This window comes from Natrix helvetica (genome assembly GCF_964273705.1).
Source record: "Natrix helvetica genome assembly, chromosome: 1".
In the NCBI taxonomy this organism is placed as follows: domain Eukaryota; kingdom Metazoa; phylum Chordata; class Lepidosauria; order Squamata; family Natricidae; genus Natrix; species Natrix helvetica.
Window position 1 is genome coordinate 293,807,865 of NC_138548.1, and position 23,308 is coordinate 293,831,172.

General features: G+C 42.9%; 1 long non-coding RNA gene across 1 annotated transcript; it reads left to right on the forward strand.

Moving 5' to 3' along the window:
• Positions 1-656: 656 nt before the first annotated feature.
• Positions 657-21,440, forward strand: LOC309383746. Its single transcript, XR_014173911.1, has 3 exons — positions 657-753; positions 10,183-10,326; positions 21,269-21,440. It is a non-coding gene; the product is annotated as an uncharacterized lncRNA (long non-coding RNA).
• The last annotated feature ends 1,868 nt before the right edge of the window (positions 21,441-23,308 follow it).

Genomic DNA, 23,308 nt, shown 5'->3' on the forward strand with positions numbered 1-23,308 from the left:
CAAAAGTATAAATTATACTGAAAAAAAGTCCCAATTTTAGCAGTTATCACCCAAACATTTGAAAATTTTAGAATGTAGCTTAAAACTCAAGGTCTTGGTATTAGTCTTGTTTAACCTTCCAGTCCATGGAAGAGGACCAAAAAGAGGAAGAAGAATATTTCAAGTCAATGACTGGCTATAATGAAAAAGAATTGGTTGTGTGGAACCATGGTATGAATTACTTATTTATTATATTCATATGCCCTCTCCCCCATCTCACTGATACAGCTACTCTGGCCCATTCTCTGAATTATCTAGATGGCGAATGTCTGGCACAAAGTGGCTTACATTTAACAAGGGCTGAAATCAGTAAAAGAACTGCTCATTTCATTAGGACAGTGTTTCTCAAATAGTGGGGTGCGCCCCCCAGGGGGGGCGCGAGGCTCCATAAAGGGGGGCTCGTTCGACCTCGTTTGACTGTCAGGAGCGAAGCTGCCATGAGGTGACCACGCTCACGAGGATAACTTCTCCGCCTTCCAAACTTCAAAACTCGGCTGCCGAGTCTTCCAGCAGTGGCTGCTCTAGGAGTGCGCTCTATGGTTGTGGGCTGGCTGCTGGACAGAGAGTCTTTTGGATATAGAGTCTTCCAGACAGAGAGTCTTCCAGCAGCCAGCCCACAACCATAAAGCACCCTCCTAGAGCCACCGCTGCTGGAAGACTCTCTGCAGCCGAGTTTTGGAGTTTGGAAGCCAGAGAACTTTGTCCTTGAAAGTGGTAATGTCTTTCTATCAGAGCATATGTAACTATTTGAACAAAACTGAAAGTTCATTCTTTTCCCTTTGTTTTATATCTACAATCCTAAGCGTATTCAAGTTCCACTTTTTAGGCCTTATCAAAACAGTGCTAAACTAACTACGCTTGGACACAAAGCTATAGTAATTCTGCAAAGAGCAATCATCTATAGTGGATAGATTCTTCTGAATATTTATTCAGAGAGATATAATCTCTCTCTCTCTCTCTCTCTCTCTCTCTCTCTCTCTCTCTCTCTCTCTCTCTTCTGCTACAGTTAATAAAGCTATTCTTTGTTGTAAATTGATCCACATTTCTTTCTTTTTTAATTCTCTTATACGTTAATAAGGATACAGTGTTATGCAGAGGTGTACTTATAACAATTTTATAGACAAATGATACTATTTACAGTTGCGCGGGGGCACGCGAAATGTTTTCTTCTTCCTAGGGGGGGCATGACAGAAAATAATTGAGAAGCACTGCATTAGGAGGATTTTAAGCTGAATTCTATGGAATGGAAACATACTTGTCAACTCAGATATGTATTGTAGAAAGTGGAGTTTTTTACATTGTCTTCTTAAAACACTCAGTAAAGCCAGAAAGGACAAAGGCACAAAATGATTTTCATTTGCTACACACTTAAGCACAGAATATGCAAAATAAACAAGATGAGGTTGAGCTCTACAACAGAAAGCCAAATATTATGTAATTGGTATAATGGAGATATGATAGGATGACTGGAACAATTAGAATTCAAAAATTAAGAGATACCATACCATTTGTTCAAAAGGAACAACAGCAGTTGAAAAGAAATTGCATTGTGTATTTAAAAATGTCTACTCCTGCTCAAAAATATAGATGAATGAACGTAGCAAAACTGCCAGGAGCATCTGTGTTAAATAGGTGGAGGAGATATAAGAGCTGTGCTATTGTTGGTATCTACTGTTCCCTGTCTTATCCAGCATATGACGTGAATGATGCCTCCCAAATACAAACTTGACAGAGGCATGAGGTTACAGTGATGGGTGACCTTAATTAACTGCAGAGGACAAATACTGCTGATTTTGGAGAAACGATGATATAACTCCAGGGCGGAGAGAAAACAATGGAAAGAAACTCCAAGTAACTCTGTGTTAATTGTCTGGAATAGAAGAGAGATGACAATGCTGGCAAGTTTTCAGGATTCTGTATTACAATCTGTACAGTATAGTAAAATGGAGTTCCAGTATTACTCATGGACTCAAGTTTCCTGATCTGGCCTTTCTTAAAAGACTGACCATTACCTTGGGTTTTTTGGGAAAATAAAGCCTGGCAGGCATAATCATTCCAAGAAACCTCTGGTCTTTTCTTGCTGACAAAGGCACAAGAGAATCAGGAAATCTGGACTGGCCATTAATTAATAAGGATCACTTTGCTGAAAAAAAGGGAAATAGGGTGAACCAGTTTGAGGGTAGCAGTGTAGATGCTCTATTGGAACTAGTGAGACCATAAGTTCTAGTCTTCCTTTAGGCAGGGAAACCGGCAAGGTGGCTTTGGTCCATCTACCTCACAAGGTGCCAATCTTTCAAAGTCAAGGAACAAATAAACACCACAAGGCCTATTGGAACTCTAATTTATGCAGCGGTGTATAATAACAAAACCTTGAAAACCTGCAGAATTTTGATTTATTCCCTCTTACATCAAATAGAATAAAGGCAGGGTTATTTCAAGTCTCTTTCTCACACATCTTTCATTTCCAGGGCTGTCATTTACTGTCTCTTTTATCTGTGAACTATTTTGGCATACTTTTGCCAACTTTATTTCTGCTAACACAAGAGTTGTTGTTCTGAGGAAACTAGAAGAAAGAAACATTGCATATGTGCAAGCTAAATGTGTATAAACTAAAGGTGGGATATAACTCCTAACTTAGGAGAAGATATATTAGATTGGGTAATGGATAGGCACACACAGGCTTGTACAACAAGTGAGAACAATCCAGCGAAGGTTGAGTCTGACAGCAGCCCTTTTATAGGGAGCTGTTAGACCCTTCGACCAATAGGATTAAACCTCTGTTCCCGCCGGAACAGAGGACCTTGGTGGAAACCACTGTAGTTAGAACAAGTATCTAACAAGATACTTATTGATATATGGGAAGATTATAAACCATATCATAAGCACATTCATCTGCTCACTTTGAAAATAATCTGGTAATTACCAAAAGTCAGTACGGATTTTTTAAAAATAAGTTTTGCCAGGCTAATCTTATTTTTTAAAAAAATCAAGTTTCTTAATAGATTGTAAGAATGTCGTAGACATAATATATCTTTTCAACAAAACATTTGACAAAACATCCACAACATACTGATTAGCAAGCTAGTAAAGAATGTATTAAATGGCACAACAATTAAGTGGATTCGTAATTGCTCATAAATCACTCATCAAAATTGAAAAGAGGTATCTAGTAGAATGCTGTAAGAATCAATCCTCTTCACTCTTCAATATTTTTATTAATGACTTGGATAAAGTAGTGGAGACAGGTATCTACAGGAGGTCAAGGGGTCAAATTATTACAGGGGAATGATAATAATGCAATGTATGTATTGCATCAATTGTTACGACATAACATGCATGTCATTTTCTATATTATTGCAGTTTATTACAAATGCTGCTATGTGGAGGAAATGCTTATCCCATTAGAGAAGTCACAGAATTGGGTGGGATAGTAGTACTCTATAGTTCAAAGACGGATGAAGATAATCAGAGATTAGAAATTAAGTTCTGTGTAGAAATATTGAAGGGAATCTTTATGTTTGGTCTTGAGTACAGATAGCTGAGCGGGAATCTGACAACATTCTTCAAGTTCCTGAAAGAACGTCACACTCAAGGAGGCCATGACCTCTTGCATTTCAGGCTGTAAAACATGGAACAATAGAATAAAATTACAGGAAGGCAGATTCCATCTGGGTGACAGAAAGAAACTTCCTAATAATAAAAGCAGTTCAGTGTAGAACCAGATAGCAGGACAAAGAGTAGGCTTGCCCTTCATTGTGTTATAAGAACTAAAATGTTGGGAGCAGAATCAAGAAAATGTCCTAGAGAAAATTACATCCGGGAACAAGCAAGGTGAAGGGTCATAAGAAAGTTAACTGCCATGCCGGAAGTCACCTTTGACCCAAGAACTCAACAGATCAACCACTGGACAGTTGAGGTGACACATGATGGAATACTGATGGAATGTGGTTGAGAAAGGAATAAAAGAATGGGCTACACTGATTCCCACTCTGACATACAACTGCTATCAACAAAGTGCTCCTTTCTTCCCAAATCCCTATCTATCAGCCGGCCAGAGTTCAGCACAATATACACGCGTACCAGTGCGCATGCTCATGTGTGCCCTCTTGTAACACTTAAGCAATTGTAATTAATAAAGCTTTTGTAGGGTAACAAAAATCCTCTGTGTTGCGTCCCCTGGAGCATTTTGTTACTCCATAAATTCCCAATACTCAAATCTGCAACAAATGAATGTGTTCAAATAGAGGCAAGATAGTACGGTATTTGTATGGATACTTTAATCTGGGTTTCTGTACTGAGCAGAGCAGAGCAGAGCAGAGCAGAATAATAGAATTGGAAGGGACCTTGGAGGCCTTATAGTCCAACCCCCTTCACAAGTTGGAGACATTATGCCATTTTAGACAAAGGGTTGGGGAAACCCCGATTCAAATCCACCCTTCATCACAGCAGTCTACTGGGTGAAAATGTCCTTCTCTCTCAGTTCAACCTACTTCACAAAGGTATTGAAGGAAAGAGACTGAAGGAGTGGGTATAGTATACATTATCCTAATTCTTGGAGGAAAGGCAGGAAGTAATTCTGCCAAATAGGAATGTAGTCATTTTCCTCCAAGAAATTACTTTAAAAAGATTTTTATATATAAGATTTTTATATTTGTAAATAGTTCTTAAGGTGTTCATGAGCTGGACACTATATTGAAATAGATCTGTTCTAGGACTGTGGAGTGAAGCTACTGGAATTATTGCTGTTGCTTGTCAGGTTTCATCTGGGACGAGAACCATGGACCTTTTCTATTTATACAAGAGAAAAAAAATGCCGTTTCTGACATCGTTGCAATATTATCACAGGGAAAGTTCTGCATGGTTGAATATTTTTAAAACATCTTTTTACTTTGTTCTGAAGGTATTTTTTCAAGAGGCAACTGGACTTTCTTTGAAGACGTTTTGCTTCTTCTCCAAGAAGCTTCTTCAGCTCTGACTGGAAGGTGGGGAATGGGAGGATTTATATTCCTTGCGGACAGCTGGTCATTTGCATTCTTTTAGAGAGTCATTGAGGCCACCTGGAGGTTTATCTGTGTCCTCAGGGTCACCTGAGTAGTGCAAATGGGTGAGGAGCCGTCTTGGAACTGCTGAAAGGGCTGTGTTGTAGACTGGAGATAGATGATGTCATATCCTTCTCCCTTTGTTGAGAGAACTGTTCAGTTTTGACATAGATGGCCTCTTTGACCCTCTTTCAAATCAGCAGCCCTCTCTGTTCAAAATGTGGACTTTGCTGTCTTCGAAAGAGCGGCTTTTGTCTTTTAAATGCAGATGAAGTGCTGAATCTTGTCCTGATGGGTTTGTTCTCCTATGTTGTGCCATGCATTTATGAAGTGTCTGTTTTGTTTCGCCAATGTACAGATCTGCACATGTCTTACTGCATTGTACTGCATATACCATGTTGCTTAGATTGTGTCTGAGTGTTTTATCTTAGGGGTGGACAAACGTTTGTCTTAGTGTATTCTTGAGTTTAAAATGTGCACATATGTTGTGTTGGCTGAGCTTTTCAGATATTCCTGCAACATATGGAATGAAAAACATTGCTTCACTGATTGTTTTCTTCTTTGTCTATTATGGTGGAGCTGGCATATACTGTATGTGGTCTGGGCTGATGTTGGTTCTGTCACCTAAGGTGCTGTCTCGTAACAAACATTTCTTTACTACCGTGACACAGAAAATCCCCACACACAGATCGATATTTACATTTTGAATCTTCATAGACATCTCTTTATTTTCCATTTTGCCTAAAATATTTGCCCTTAACAAAGAAATATTTATTATAAATTAGGCAATCTGTGATTCATTAGGTATCTTACATTCTTTGGCATCTGTGTGGCCCAGAGTAATCAAAGCAGAAACTATTGCCAGATCTTACTTACTCATGACTAGGGGAGACATGATAGCAGTGTTCCAATATCTCAGGAGTTGCCACAAAGAAGAGGGAGTCAAACTATTCTCCAAGGCACCTGAGGGTAGAACAAGAAGCAATGGGTGGAAACTAATCAAGGAGAGAAGCAACTTAGAACTGAGGAGAAATTTCCTGACAGTTAGAACAATTAATCAGTGGAACAGCTTGCCTCCAGAAGTTGTGAATGCCCCAACACTGGAAGTCTTTAAGAAGATATTGGATAGCCATTTGTCTGAAATGGTATAGGGTTTCCTGCCTAGGCAGGGGTTTGGACTAGAAGACCTCCAAGGTCCCTTCCAACTCTACTATTGTATTGTATTGTATTGTATTGTATTGTATTGTACTTCAGATTTGAACAAGGAAGAGATAGAATCATCATTCCATTACTATAGAATTAGCAAATAGAACCATCACTCCCAAAACCTTGTCATAAATCAGGAGGCATCTAGGACTAGCATGATAGGAAACATTCATCCACTCCAGCTGTTGGACTGACAGGGCACTCCATTTACTTCCTGAATAGATTTGATGCCAGGTCCACCATAGATGCAAGGAAATGGTTTTATGGAGAAACAATACAACATACAACTGTTGTATGCAATAAATAACTATTGGGTTTGAAGCAAGCTAGTCGGTTAGGGTTGGGAGTGACCTATTAGTGATTTTCTTTAAAGGGACAACTATTTTCAGCTGTGTTTTTTAATGATTCTATTGTAACCCCTCAGAATTGTCATCAGTTGATTCGGTGTCTGAAATAAAGTATATTTCCTTTCCTTGTATAGATTTATGTAACCTAAAGAAAGAACCCCAAACTTAACAAAACTTATTCCCAAACATAGTACAGAATAGAGGCCAGCCATCTCCTCTTCTTGATGACTTATTTCTTCTATTCTTACATTACAAGCATAATTGTTTGCCCATATACTCCCTCTGATATTCATGATTCGTTTTCATGTTTGTACTGTACAAGCTTTCATTTTGCATTGTAATGCCTACTGAAATTTCTTGAACAACAAATATTTATTTGTGCACATTGATGTTCCTGGAACCACTATATAAAAACTCTGCAAACAGAAAGAAGATGAAGGTGTGTGAAGGTCGTGGCTATTCTGTAAAATCCAAACAACCAGAGTTTGTGAAGAGAGTGGGTAGAAATGAAAACTCTGCAGGCACTTAGCCCAGGTGCCTGTCATAAAAGTACATGCAGTGAATGAAGAAGAAAAAATCCTGAACAGACATATGTGCTTTCATTGGGACTAACGGCTGCAAGAAGAACCCGGTGTGAGTCCCTTGGTGTGAGTTGGGGCCCAGGGAGGCAGTGGGGCTTGCTGATTGTATACTTGGCTCCTCGCTATGCATCAGCAGCCCTGCCCGAGCTCCTCGAGCTAATCTCAGCGACGGCAGTTGAGACTCCCAGACTTCTGGTCATGGGGGACTTCAACTTGCCGTCAACGGGAGCGGCTTCCGAGGTGGCTCGGGAGTTCATGGCTTCCATGACGGCCATGGACCTGACCCAATTAGTGCAGGGCCCCACTCACGAAGGGGGCCACACACTGGACCTCATTTTTGTATCTGAACAGTGGACGAGTGATCTGGGAATAGGGGATTTAGTTATCACGCCCCTGTCATGGTCAGACCACTCATCCCTCCGGCTGGACTTCCCTGGCGCTATCCCCCACCGCGAGGAGGCGGAACCAGACTCTATAAACTGGTACCGCCCCAGGCACCTGATGGAATCTGATAGATTCCTGACGGAGCTTGGGCCAATACCTGTAGCCTTGTCCCGCTCCCGTTCCGAGGACCTAGTGACTGCCTGGAATAGGGCGACGACTGGGGCCTTGGACCGGGTTGCGCCGTTGCGACCTCTCCTGCGGCATCGACCCACCTGGGCTCCTTGGTTCACTGAGGAGCTCAGGGTGATGAAGCGCCACAGGAGACGTCTAGAGAGCAGGTGGAGATCCTCGCGCTCCGAATCTGACCGAACACAGGTAAGAGCCTATTTGCGGACTTACCTTGTGGCAATAAGAGCGGCCAAACGTAGACATTGTGCTGCTCTTATTGCGTCCGCGGATAACCGCCCTGCCGCCCTGTTTAGGGTGACTCGCTCCCTCTTATCGCAGGGGGCGCGGGAGACACCCTTACAGGGTAGAGCAGAGGAGTTTGGGGAATATCTTCAGGACAAAATCGATCAGATCCGGAGCGGGTGGACCTCCGTCAGTGGACCAGACGAGCCGCCAACAGCGAGTCTTGAGGGACCATTCTGGGAGGAGTTTGACTCTGTTGCCCCCGAGGATTTGGACAGGCTGCGTGGACGGCTGCGACCCACCACTTGTTTAACGGACCCGTGCCCCTCCTGGCTGGTACTGGCAGCCTGGGAGGTGACACGAGGCTGGCTCCTGGGCCTGGTGAGCGCCTCACTGAGTGAGGGATACTTACCAACCGCCTTGAAAGAGGCGGTGGTGAGACCCTTGCTCAAGAGGCCCGCGCTCGACCCAATGGAGCTAGCTAACTATCGTCCAGTCTCCAACCTCCCCTTTCTGGCGAAGGTTGTCGAGAATGTGGTGGCGCAGCAGCTCCCGCGACACCTAGACGAATCCGACTATCTAGACCCACGCCAGTCCGGCTTCCGACCCGGGCACAGCACTGAGACAGCCTTGGTCGCGTTGGTCGATGATCTCTGGAGGGCCAGAGATAGGGGTTGCTCCTCTATCCTGGTCCTATTAGACCTCTCGGCGGCTTTTGATACCATCGACCATGGTATCCTATTGCGCCGGTTGGAGGGGATGGGAGTCGGAGGCACCGTTTTGCGGTGGTTCGGCTCCTACCTCTCCGACCGGAAGCAATGTGTGTTGACAGGGGGGCAGAGATCGTCCCTGAGGCCACTCACTTGTGGGGTGCCACAGGGGTCGGTCCTCTCGCCTCTCCTGTTCAACGCATATGTGAAGCCGCTGGGTGAGATCATCCGTGGTTTTGGGGTTGAGTACCATCTTTACGCTGATGATACTCAGCTGTATATTTCAACCCCAAACCACCCCAACGAGGCTGTCGAAGTGATGTCCCGGTGTTTGGAAGCCGTCGGGGTCTGGATGGGGGACAACAGACTTAAACTCAACCCCTCCAAGACCGAGTGGCTGTGGTTACCGGCGCCTCGGTTCAGCCAGCTGACTCCATCGCTGGCCATAGGGGGCGAACAATTGTCCCCTGTGGAGCGGGCGCGCAATTTGGGCGTCCTCCTTGATGCCCGGCTGTCAATGGAGGACCATGTGGCAGCCGTGGCAAGGGGGGCGTTCCACCAGGTTCGCCTGGTGCGCCAATTGCGCCCCCTACTGGACCGGAGTGCCCTGCGCACGGTCACTCATGCGCTGGTGACGTCTCGCCTGGACTACTGCAATGCTCTCTACATGGGGCTTCCCTTGGGACGCATCCGGAGACTGCAGCTAGTTCAGAACGCAGCCGCGCGGGTTATTATGGGAAGTACACGTTACTCCCACGTAACACCTCTCCTGCGCGAGCTGCACTGGCTACCTGTGGCCTTTCGGGTGCGTTTCAAGGTATTGATCACCATCTTTAAAGCGCTCCATGGCAGTGGACCTAGTTACCTGCAGGATCGCATCCTACCACACACGTCCCTGCGACCTATCCGCTCACACAGAGAGGGGCTCCTCCTGGTGCCGTCTGCTAGTCAATGCCAGCGGGCGACACCTAGGAGTAGATCCTTCTCTGTGATGGGCCCAACCCTCTGGAATGACCTCCCCCCTGACATTCGAACTACCACCGACCTCCGTTCCTTCCGGCAAAAGTTAAAGACTCACCTATTTCAATCAGCTGGCCTGGCACTTTCTTAGTTTTACCTCCCGGGGATTTAATTGGGTTTGGGGTTTTAAAAAGTTTTTAATATACTATATACTATATTTAATATTTATTATTCTATGTACAGTCTTGCAACCTCCTCCACCTACGTATTTAATTATTTAACTGTTTTGTATGTATTTTATAACGTATTTTAGTGACTGTACACCGCCCCGAGTCCCTTCCGGGAGAGGGGGCGGTCTATAAATATGAATAATAAATAAATAAATAAAAAGAACAAATTATGCCAATTCATAAAAATGACAAGTATGCTGTTATATGTATTCTTGCTTAGTGAAAATAGATTCAGCAGTCATCTCCTCTCTTTACTTTTCTTTTTCCTGTTAAAGTCAAGGGTGGGCTACTACGGGTTCGGCCAGGTTTGGGAGAACCCGTAGCTAACGTTATGACTGGTTTGGAGAACCTCTGGCTGGCCCCACCCACCCCATCCCACCCCTCCCAGGAGTCTCCACATGGCCTGTTTTGGATGCAAGGTAAGTGCAGGGCTGGGGGAGGGGGAAAAATGGGCCTCTTGAAAGTTCCGGAAAGGTGGAAATGGGCAGTTTCTAGTCTCCAAAGGGCCTCTGGAGCCCGTGGGATGATGTTTTTGCCCTCCCAGAGGCTTGAGGAAAGCCTCTGGAGCCAGGGGAAGGTGAAAACGCCCCCCCCCCAAGGTGCAGAAGGCCAAGTAGGCCATGCCCACCATGGCCACACCCACTCAGCAACCGGGCAGAGAACCTGTTGCTGAAATTTTTGAAGCCCACCCCTGGTTAAAGTTGCAGAGAAAATGCCATATTTTTCGGAGTATAAGACACACCGGATTATAAGACACACCAAGGTTTTGAAGAGACAAATTTTTTAAAAAAAGTTTTTGCACTCTTTAAACCTCCCACAAATGGCCCATTTTTTGCGAAAATGGGCCCATTTTTTTTAAAGGGCATGAATAGCCTTTAGGAGGCTTGTAGAGTGCTCCTGGGGCGTGGGGATGGGCCAAAAATGAACAAAAAATGGTCCATTTTTCACGAAAACAGGCCCGATTTTTGTCAAAAAAGGGGCATGGGGTAGGCTTTAGAAGGCTTATAGTGCTCCTGGGGGCTGAGGGGGAGAATTGAGCAAAAAAACAGCCCCTAGGAGCACTCTGAAAGCCTCCTAAAAGCTATGCACTGTCATTTTGGTGAAGGGGGCGGGGTTTCAGGAGGCAAAAAATGCTGTACTCAGTGTATAAGTCACACCCAGATTTTCAGCCTCTTTTTTATACTCTGAAAAATACGGTACACAGATTTTCATCAAAAGCTGCATGGGAGGGACGTGCCAGATTTTAATGTCACAGCTGTAATAGATAAAGATGAACTTCAGCTATTCGATCTGTAGATCATCTGAATACCGACTAGAGTGCCTTGTCCCTGCACTATAGCTAATTGAGCTTTGATTTTTTTTAAAAAAAAATTCATTCTCTATCTCCCTTTGCTTAATGTCATCTGATTATGTCCTTATTACCCGCCTTGGAATGCACCAACTAGCAGCACTTGAAGAAGAGGGACTGGGGCTGATTTGATTTTGATCCTCTTTCTTTCTGAAGAAATGCATCTGCATAATGAGCCCTTTCACTCTGAGTTAATAGTGTGACCCTGAGTTGAGCTGCATGAATGACTTGACGCCCATAATGACACACTCCATTATGCCATGGCCCAGTACTTGCAGAAGACACTTTCTTTCCAAATGTCAGGATTAACAGGCATGGAGCAGGTGGGGTGGGGGAGTTGCACAAATCAGAAATAGTACTACTGAGTTTAAAGGATTAGGAAAGGTTAAAACACTCTTCATGGCTGGGGGCCTTTTTTCTAAAGGTGGCATTCGTTGGTTCATCAGTAACAATCCAGCAAAGCGGCCCTGGAATTTACAGAAAATTGTTGGGTTATTGGGTAGAGTATATGGAAATTAAAGAGAGCCTGTTTGATCTAAGGGTTAAGGCATCAGGCAAAAAACCAGGGGTCTGTGAATTGAGGCTCCAGTCACCCTCTTTCAGCCCACAACATCAAACTCAGATGACCAGCCTATACATCAATTCCTGTCACAACCAATGGATCAACACTGTTGATTTTTTTTAAAAAAACAACAACCCTGGATTTTGAACTTGTGGTAAAATGCTAGGAAGAAAGAATATGCAAATTAAAGAATTTCAGAAAAACCTAATTATTGGAGATCGATGGATTGATTATACACCATCAAAGCAATATCTTAGTGACTACTGTACACCTAGCAGGCCTTATCCAGAATTATTTGTCCCTAGGATAATTTGGCTTTTTAAGTGATGCGCTCACTGCCCCTGTAAATAAGCCCGTGCACCTTGTTCCTAGTTATCGTCTTTCCTTCCATCCTTCCCACCATTATGGATTTTTAAGGGAGTTGTGCTTTCAAATAAAGGAGCCAAAATATGGCAGTTTGTGCCTCAAGTATAAAATCTGATTTGTTCTATACTGTTTTCTTGGCTATCCATGGTGTTAGATATCTACAATAGCAACTATGGTTTCCACCAAGGTCTTCTGTTCCGGCAGAAACAGAGATTTAACCCTATTGGTCGAAGGTTCTGACAGCTCCCTATAAAAGGGCTGCTGTCGGACTCAACCTTCGCTGGATTGTTCACACTTGTATTAAATAAAGAGCTGTTGTCACTGTTAGCCTGTGTCTGCCTATCCATTACCCAATCTAACACATGGCATTCTCATGCACTACAATTTTACAATTTCACTCTGCCTATCTTGCTTTTTTAGAGTCCCTAGAGCAGTGACAGCTAACTTTTTTGTTGCCGCCTGCTGACATATGTGTGTATGTGTGCCATAATGCAATGAGCATGCGACCCCCCCGCGTGCCCACCTCCCACGCATGCACACATGACCCCGTGTGCACCCCACCCCCACACATGTGCACGTGACTTTCCCACGCTCCCCACTGCATGCACATGTGACCCCCCTGCATTCCCTCTGCCCCCACATATATGCACATGACCGCCTGCATGCACCCCACCCCCACACATGCATGTGTGACCCCACACATGTGCACGTGACCGCCCTGCCCTGCATGCGTGTGCATCTCCTGCATGCTCCCCCCACGCATGCACAACAGAGACACCAAAACCAGTTGGTCGACGGGAGGCGCATGCTGTGGCGATGGCCCGCGTGCCATAGGTTCGTCATCACAGCCCTAGAGTGTTACAGGAAAATCATTATCTACACAATTTGCTGTAGGCATCGAAATAGCATGGTGTCTGAACATCTTTTCCAAGTCTTCATTTTTACCCTGTCACCTAATCTATAGCACCTTTGTTGAAATTATCAGTGAGACAACCAAAAAAGTAAGAAGAATGAAACTATTGCAAAGGAAAAGATGAATGATATACAGTACTTTTACTACTGTACCTAATTGTGGGCAGGGGGAAACTTTAGACAAGAGGAGAAATGTATGTTTGTATGAGGCTTCATAAAGAAGAAGAGAGAAACCAAAGTCAAAAGAAAGTTATTCACACTAGATCTATTTGGGGGATGTATACTTAGGCGCCACAGAAAATTATAAGCCAGGGGGAAGAAAAGAATTTATATATATAAAATAAAGGTATAAGTTCCCCCGCACATGTGTGCTAGCCGTTCCTGACTCTAGGGACCAGTGCTCATCTCTGTTTTAAAGCCAAAGAGCCAATGCTGTCTGAAGACATCTCTGTGATCATGTGGATGGCAGGACTAAACGCTTAAGGCTCACTGAACGCTGTTACCTTCCCACCAAAGATGGTCCCCACCATCTACTTGCCTCTACTTGCATTTTTACATGCTTTCGAACTGATAGGTCGGCCGAAGCTGGAATAAGTAATGGGAGCTCTCACTAGGATTGTTTGCTTTAGGATCAAATTATCCTAAATATATGTATAGTATTGTCCTTGAGCCATCACAAATATCATTAACAGGAGCTGATGTCCAGGAAGACCTCCAGATTTCACACCAAAGTTGAAGTGCGGAAGTGCCATCACATTCAAGATCAAAGATGGAATATTCCTGAAGAGGAAGAAGAGAAAAAAGGAGAGGAAGTAGGGGAAGCAGAAGAGAAGCAGAAGAGAAGACCTAGGTACTTGCGGGATCGCATCCTACCACACACTTCCCTGCGACCGATTCGCTCTCACAGGGAGGGACTCCTCCGGGTGCCGTCCACTAAGCAGTGCCAGCGGGCGACGCCTAGGGGAAGGGCCTTCTCTGTGATGGGCCCAACCCTCTGGAATGACCTCCCCCCCGATATCAGAACTACCACCGACTTCCGCTCCTTTCGACAAAAACTGAAGACTCACCTGTTCCGTTTAGCCGGCCTGGTCCATTTATAGATTTATAGATTTATAGTTTTATTCTACCTCCTGGCAGATATTTTAATCGGGTATTTTTAGGGTTATTTAAATATTGTTTTTTAACTATTTTGCTTCGATATGTACAGTTTCTTATTGCCTCCTATTTTGTGTTTGTATTTTCTATTTATTGATGTGTTTTTATCTGACTGTACACCGCCCCGAGTCCCTTTGGGGAGAGGGGGCGGTATAAAAATCTAAATAAAAGTAAAGTAAAGTAAAAATACTGCTTCTTTGATGGGCTGATGGAGACAGGAAACCACAGTGTACGATTTATGCTTTTAAGGTAAGGCATTACCCGGTCACACTAACTGCAACTGGAAATAGAGCTAGCAAAGTACTTGAGTAATGGATGAGAAGAGACTATAGGCTTTCCTCCCATGCTCCTAACTATGGCACAAGCAAGCTGTTTTTTTTTATGTTGATGCTGTTTTGCAGACCTTGCCTTCATCATGTTGCTTTTATTATATCCTCCAAATTAACCACATCACAAGCAGCCATTCATCATCTTTAGCTGTTACAGTTTTAATGCCGTGTTCTTGTTCTTATCTTTGTTTGTTGTGGATATAAACTGGCATGACTCATTGACCATCCTGTTTCTAATATGGCCAGGTCATTCCCAGGGGCTGTGTTTGGCTCAGCTTCTATTGACACTTCAGGCTGGTGGAAAAAACTCAGTCCTCCCCTCTGTTTCTGGGCAGGGACATTCTGGCTTGCCCAGCAGGAAAATTAGTCTTTCAAACCAGACTTTTCTTCTGTGTTGGCCTGGTCTCCAAACCAATCCTATGTTGTGTAGGAAGTTAGCACCCACCCCTCTCCTAGCAAAATGAAATATCCTGGGAAATATTGAAAAGGCAGAATATTATATTTTCCCTGGATAAGGAATGGAGAAGCATGTTTTTAGGCAGGAAACAGACTCACTCTTAATAGCCCCCACCTTTGTCAATGGGTCATTAAAAAGCACGAGTCTACTCTACATAACAAAGGTAGGATTAGCCTTCTACAGAAACTCACCACAAGGCACCTGGGAAAATTACATCAGCCAGCAAGGCAACCAAACTTGGATTCAAAGCACAGCCTAAAGAGTTGTCCCTGCATGGCCCCATGGGAGTCTGACAACCAATCAGAATACAAGCTCAAGATCAAAGGCCAGAGAGGGCATAAAACCAGGGACTTTCAGCATCTCGCTCTTCACCCAACATCTTGAAGCATATGGTCACCTTTCCCCCCAAGACCTCAAACTATGAGGTCCTATCCACCATTAAACCATCTTTCCAAGCGGCCTCCATGTTTCCAGTGTCTTTTTTCCCACTTGGAACTGAACCCAGAAGGACATTTCTTCCGACGGTTGAGACCTAACTTTTAACTTTAACTTTTATTTGATTTCTAAACCGCACCCTCTCCCAGAAGGGACTCGGGGCGGTGTACAGTCATATTTAAAACACAGTAATATACATAGATATAAATATAAAATAAGTGTAGGTGTGGCTGGAGGAGGTAACATATAATTTACTGTACAATAATAGTTAAAGTTCAATTTAAAATTTAAAAATTTAAAATACATTAAAAAACTACCCCTAAAAATCCGGGATAAGATGTTTGCCAGGAGGTATACAATGGGACTATAAATCAGCTAGGCCAGCTAATTGGAACAGGTGGGTCTTGAGTTTCTGTCGGAAAGAGCAGAGGTCGGTTGTAGTTCTGATATCGGGGGGGAGGTCATTCCAGAGGGTTGGGCCCATCACAGAGAAGGCTCTACTCCTGGGCGCCGCCCGTTGGCATTGCTTAGTGGACGGCACCCGGAGGAGTCCCTCCCTGTGGGGGCGAATTGGTCACAGGGATGTATGAGGTAGGATACGATCCCGCAGGTAACTAGGTCCTGTGCCATGGAGCGCTTTGAAGATGGTGATCAACACCTTGAAACGCACCCGAAAGACCACAGGCAGCCAGTGCAGCTCGCGCAGGAGAGGTGTTATGTGGGAGTACCTAGTACTCCCCATGATGGCCCGCGCGGCCGCATTCTGAACTAGCTGCAGTCTTCGGGTGCATCTCAAGGGAAGCCCCATGTAGAGAGCGTTGCAGTAGTCCAGACGGGACGTCACCAGCGCATGAGTGACTGTGCGTAGGGCGTCCCGGTCCAATAGGGGGCGCAATTGGCGCACCAGGCGAACCTGGTGGAACGCCCCCCTCGAACACCTAGAACAGCCTGCAAAAAGCTGGCCAGCAGTGGCAGCATTTCCTGCTGCTTCGTGCTGCCAACCTTCACTCTCCTATTAGCTGTTATTTCGGCTGGTTTTGAATATGGCCTTTACTCCTATTCTAGAATAATGCAAAGCCTGTAATCAAAAGGGGCTCAACTATTAGCTAAAATCAACTGATGACTGCGCCCCCTTTGAATGTCACCATGCGATACACTTACATAAAATAGTGTGTTCTTTCTAGTCTGTGTTAAGGAGGCTTATTAATGGATGTTTTACTACTAGTTGATAAATTTGGTGGGATGGGAGGAAAACAAAGCCAGGGAAAGCTATGGTTGCCAGATTATAATTTGTCCTGAACCCTGAAATAAGGGCAGCACTACGTGATAGCATCATGCCTATGTGTAAAATAGTGATTGCTAAGTGGGGAAAGCAATTTTTATGTTGGTAGAGTGATGTCCTGTTGAAAGATTGGTGAATAGCCTTACCTGTCATGCCAAAGATATGTCATGCCCATTGATATGTACTCATTTTATGTGTTCATGTTATACTTATTTATATCCATCTATTTGTACCAATCTCATGTGACAATGTCCATGTCTATACTAATACCTGTTACCCTGTACATGTCGATAAATAAATGAATAAATAAATAAATGTTAGAAAGGAACAAAAATAGGTGAAGAAGGAAAGTTCAGATAAGCAATATTGAAACTACTAGCCTTTCATTATGAAAAGCCCCATTTCAATAGGGTAAGTTATTATGGAGGCTAGACGAAGCTAGGAAGGTCAGGAAAATGAAATTTCATATTTGTTTGAAATAGCCAAACAAGTATTTAATAGCAGTTATTTTAGACGACATGAATTAGCTAAAGGTTTGGGCAAAATGTCCACTAAATCTTGTTCATTCTATGGCAAGGAGAATCTGTTTTAGTTACTGTGTAGTGCATACAGAGAGCCTTCTGACTTCCCAAAGCTATGCTTCAAGAGCTATGCATGAAGCTAAAGCAAGTAGACAAGGTTACTGGAAAGAAATCTGCACTTTATTTGGAGACGTTGCTTCAAATAAAGAGAAAGTGAAATTACGAGGGAGAAAAAATATAAAATAAAGCTGCAAACTCTTGCCTCTTTCCCCTGCCTCTTTCTGCCCCCCTCCCCATACAGACTCTTTCCCCCCATTTCCCTCTGCCACCCCTCCTCCTTCCCACTTGCATCCATAAACTGGACCAGCCCCAGAGCACTGTGTAACAGGAATCTGTTTCCACTTCCGAGATAGCCTTTTGGTACAATAAAAAAGTCCTCACCTAAAAGTCTTCACCTAGGAAGCAGAAGGTGGGAAATGGCACAGACATTCCATTCTAATCCGCTGCTTGATTATCTCAGCATCCCATCCTCTTAGCAATGGAATTCTTACCTGGGCTGTCTTGTTACAAAGATGCAGCTTCGGTTTACAGCCAAATGCACACACACACACACACACACACACACACACACACGCACGCACAGAGTATATATTTCTTTTGCTTGAATACTTAACTCACTTCCCCAAAATGTGATCACGAATCTGCTCTTTTTGCTTTCCCACTTTGAACTCTGAAGTATGTAAAAAAAACCTCTGTCTTTCTATTCTTCAGCATCCTTCTTGAGAAAAGCAGGCACCCAATGATTGTTGAATAAAGTTTGGGATTTCTCCTTGGTGTTGTGCTCCTTTCTTCAGCAAAAATTCCAAGACGAAACCATTCAAAGACAACATTGGAAAGGCTGGAGATGATGATCAGTGGCAGAGTGGAATAGACTTAGCAGGAACTTCAAGTAAAGTTTAATATATCCATAGAGCAAAATGAACTCCAGCTTGAAAAGGGTTGTGAAGTACCGTAGGTGGCATTAAAAAGTCTGAGATAATCACATACAATATTAGAAATTCAAAAGTAAGGTGCAAAGCTTTGAGGTACTGCCTGCATTTCCATCTTGTAAGCTCTGTCCTAGGAGAAGATAGCTATTGCTCTCTCTTGGAACAAAATATTTTTTGCTGTGGCCATTTCCCCCAGGTGACTTATAACATCAGTCAGCCATCATTAAAGGGATATGAAACCTGTCCTTGCTACTTATAGATATATAGATCCAGTTATTCTAAGTCAGTAAAGTCATTGCCGAGGAAATGCACACGGATACAAAGAGCTATAGTTTGGGGGAAATAGCTTTGATGATTCTCCCTTTCTGATAAGGAGGAGAGAAAACCAACCACAATTATTTCTATATTATTTTGAATACGTAATGTTTCCTTGGGGATCTCTGACAGAACCAGCTTCTGAGAACTACTGTAGTAGTACTTAGTAAAGTACTACTTCAGTTGCTTAAAACATGTTTTCAAAATTCTTTGTTCCTAGCTTTTTTTCCTTGGCACTAGTCTGAAAAACAGCAAAATAAATTTACCTCAGAATTTTATAATTAGGGGGAACATCAATATTTTAGTTGACATCAGTTTGGCAAATGAAGAGACGTAGTATCTACCATTTGGTACAATTCTCTCAGGAAATCTACAACACAGGGAAAAAGGAAAAGAGAGCGACCAGCAGTGATGGCTGGACTTGATTACAGTGACAATGGATGCAACATGGGAAGAACTGGAGGGCAGATTGGGGTTCAGCCAGTTCACACTTATCCAGGAGAACCGGTTGTTAACTTTCTAAGCAGTTCGGAGAACCGGTTGTTGGAAGAAATCTTATTTTGTTTTTTTCCACTTTACAGGGCTAATCCTGTAAGGAAAGCAGGAAGGAAACATTCTGGTGTTGTTTCTAGCCCAATCTTTATTGCCCTGTTTACAGAAACTGCCTCTCTGGTTAACCCTTATCAGCCACAACCTGATAGATATCAAAGTCCTCTTCGAACACGATGGACGAATATCATCTTTACATTGTAACAGCTAAGGCAAAGCGCCCATCAACGTAAGTGATGTTGAATTGGCCACGCCCACCCAGTCACATGACCACCAAGCCATGCCTATCCAGCTGGTCATTAGGGCAGAGAACTGGTTGTCAATTTATTTGAATCCCACCATTGGGGCAAATCATCCTGGAGAAAATCTACCTTTGTGGTCATCAAGAATTGATGGCACATAATCATCAATTACTTTAAAGTTATACTGCAAAAAAGATTTGCATTCTTTCATAATTAGACATCCCCTGCCCCATAAGAATGTTGAATGAGGAAAGCATGTATATTATTTTTCAGGCAGCATCCTGAAAAATAAGTCCTGCTTATCAGACGTATGTTATCTAACAACACTACCATGTGCCTGTATTTCAGATGATGTAAGGATCACCCAGCCTCGTTCACAGAATATTACGGAGATTCTAACCAACACATTTGGTTAGACTTGCTAAGATTAATGAATGTTTGAGTTCTGCAATGTGTGGAGGGCTACATGTTGCCTATTCTTGATGTATCATTTAACAACTGAAAAGCAGAGCTGGGGACAGAGAAGACAAGACCCATAGCAAGAAAATTGCTGATTTCTAAATCTTGCATAACTCATCCTGGAGGGGGGAGGTGCATGGGATGGGGGGGGGCAGCAAGTGGAGAATTGGAAGAATTTGGAAGAAAAAAGATACACATACAATATTGAGGCTTTCGTGCTGTGAATTGCGAATCCACAGCATCCTATAGCTCCCTAAAATACCTTCCAATGATCAAGAGGATTGCTCCCTAAATATGTGAAAGTTGATCAGAAAAAATGTTTTCTAAATAAGATGCTTATAAAAAACACTGCATGTGTAATATTTCAATAACATTAATAAGCCTGCAATTATAACATGCAAATGTTCTTTAAAATGTTATAAAATGATTTCATTGCATGTGCTTTGATCTATATTTTTAAAAGCCTTAAAAGCTTTTGTAGTCAAAAGGTGAGACATCAGTCATAAATAAATAAATATTTTGGTGATAGAGTCTTTGGCCAATTAAAGCTAAAAGCTAGATTTTCCTCAGTTGAAAAAGCTACAACTTGAGTTTCTTCTGGGCTCATTCCAGTAGAGAAAGGGTACTTTTAATATGAACATAGCAAGAACAGCTCACAAAGAAGTTAGCCTTCTTTTATGCATCAATGGGAGCCAACCATCAATTCATACAGAAGGGTATAAATAGTGTAACACAATTATCAATGAAAAAAAGCACTAGACTTTTACAGATATAACATAATTACTTTTGTTTTGACATCAACTGAGCTGCTGTAGACCAGATGGCAACTAGTTAAAGCTCACCTGCAGAGAGCTCACTGGGCATTGGAAGGTTGCAAGTGAGAAATCTAGCAGAAAGCTATGAGAGAGAATCATTATGAAGTATACGTTTGGTGATAATATTTAATTAAAGTGCTCTTTGGATTTTGATCACTGTTGGAATTATCAACCATTTGAAATAGTTGAAATTGTAGCCATGTTTGGTTGCTTTGTTATATTGCAGGCTGGACAAATATTTGGTTGCCTGGAATGGGATTAACATGATTTAAAGGGCAGAGCTCTGTCAGACATAGATGGACAGAAGCAGATTTGCTTGTATTTTTTTCTAGGTTTGGGGGGAAAAGTCTGGGAAAAGATTGCTTTTCAAAGTTATACTGTCATTTTTACAATTGTGATAGGAAGAAGCTTCAGAGACTATAAATCCCAGATTATCAGCATCCTAGAAATACATTTTAGGGAGAAAAATGAATTTGAGATAATCCAAAATACACTGTTAGCCTCCTTGACAAAGTGGTAGAAGAACTGGAACTAGTAATTTCATCCAGAATATAGATTGGATATATTTTAGATTAGAATATAGTGCATGCAATTAAAGTTTTCCTTTCTGTGTCTCTTTGTGCAGGCCATTCATTGGAGCAAGGTGGTCAGTGGGTGACTTCAACACACAAAAGGACAGTCATCTTCCTTTTCTATTATTTTGTGTACTTGTTTCATCCTAATGCAGTGCATGCAATTAAAGTCTTCCTTTCTGTTTTTCTTTGTGTAGGCCATTCATTGGAGCAAGTCTGATCAGTGATGTAGAAGACCGGCAAGAACAGTCATCTTCCTTCTGTAAGTAACTGTCTTTATTGTTTTGTGTGCTTGTTTCATCCTAATGCAGTGCATGCAATTGAAGAGTTCATTTCTGTGTCTCTTCTTTGTGCAGGCCATTCATTGGAGTCAGTGATATTGAAGACTGGCAAGGACAGTCATCTTCCTTCTGTAAGTAGCTCTTTTATTGTTTTGTGTACTTATTTTAATCTTATTTAAGTAGTAAGTACACAAAATAATAAATTTCCTTTTTTATATCTTTTTGTAGATCATCCATTGGGGCAAAGAATTCAGTAACATCATCTTGGCCACTCCCACCCGGTCACATGACTGGCAAGCCACTCCTGCCTGGTCACATGGCTGGCAAGCCACTCCCACCCAGTCACATGGCCAGCAAGCCACTCCCACAAAGCAGGCCACACCTACAGAAGAGGTTCTAAAAAAATTTGAAACCCACCACTGGAATATACAATAGTTGTGCAGTTATGTGTGCATTGTTTTTGCAAATGTGATATAAATGGATATGGATGAATGTTTTGCTGGTTATAAAACAGTATTGGAAGAAATATCCATCTGGTTCAGTTCCAAGCTGGGAGAAAGAAGTTGGAAACAAAATGGAGGCTGATTGGAAAGATGGTGTATTGATGAAGCAGAACCACGTTTGTGGTTTTGGGCAGCTGACAAAATGGAGTTGAGAGTGCGGGTATTTTATATCTCCTTTGGGCTTTGTATTTGAGCTTCCTATACCTCTGCAAGAACATGTCCTCTAATATTCTATTGGTTGTTGTTAGATTCCTGTGGGGTCATGTAGGGATTAAGTAGGGGTCATAGTTGGCTCTATACGCAAAATAGGAAATGCAAATCCTAGGTGCTAGTCTGAGCTAATTTGGTTGAGGTTTAGGGCTGCTCTGGGGGTGATGCAATGAAGGGGCTTTGGACTGCTCTGGGCTGCTTCTAATGCTACCATTCTGCCTTTGTTTCAAAATATCCTTTCTTGGATGGATTACCAAATCTGCATTTCTAAAAGGTGGCCTCCTTAGTTTCTGCTTGGGGGCAGGGAGACTGGGGCTGGTTTCTGAATAGGCTGGCCCAATCTTTCTTAAAGGGCACAAAATATCTGCTGGGGGCTATTAAGAAAGATTGTGTCTGCTTCCTGCCTTTAAAAAAAAACCATGCTTCACCATTTCTCATTTAGGGAAATATAATATCCTGCATTTTTAATATTCCTCAAAATATTTCATTCTTCGAGGAGGGGGCGTAGTGGCTACCCACAACAGGTAAACTATTGTCCAAGGCTGTAAAATGCTCACCATTCTGTGACCAGCCCCATCTGTCCCTCCTGTCAATGGGAAATGAAAGAAGGAACGGCAAGCTTAGATAGAAATCTACAAGTACTTCATCCATGGGAATGCTTAGTGTGCATCAATTAAATATTAGCTGTTGGGAAAGTATGGAAAGCATAGAAAAATGTCTATGAATATGATAAAGGGTTTGTTGTTGTTAGTCATGAAGTTGTGTCTGACCCATGGACAATGTTCCTCCAGGCCTTCACATCCTCTACCATCCTCTGGAGTCCATTTAAGCTCACACATACTGCTTCAGTGACTCCATCCAGCCACCTCATTCTCTGTCGTCCCCTTCTTCTTTTGACCTCAATCGTTCCCAGCATTAGGCTCTTCTCCAGTGAGTCCTTCCTTCTCATTAGGTGGCCAAAGTATTTGAGTTTCATCTTCAGGATCTAACCTTCTAAAGAGCAGTCAGGGTTGACCTCCTCTAGGACTGACCAGTTTGATCGCCTTGCATTTGCCATTCCCTTCTCCAGTGGATCAGTGGTGGGTTTCTAACCAGTTTA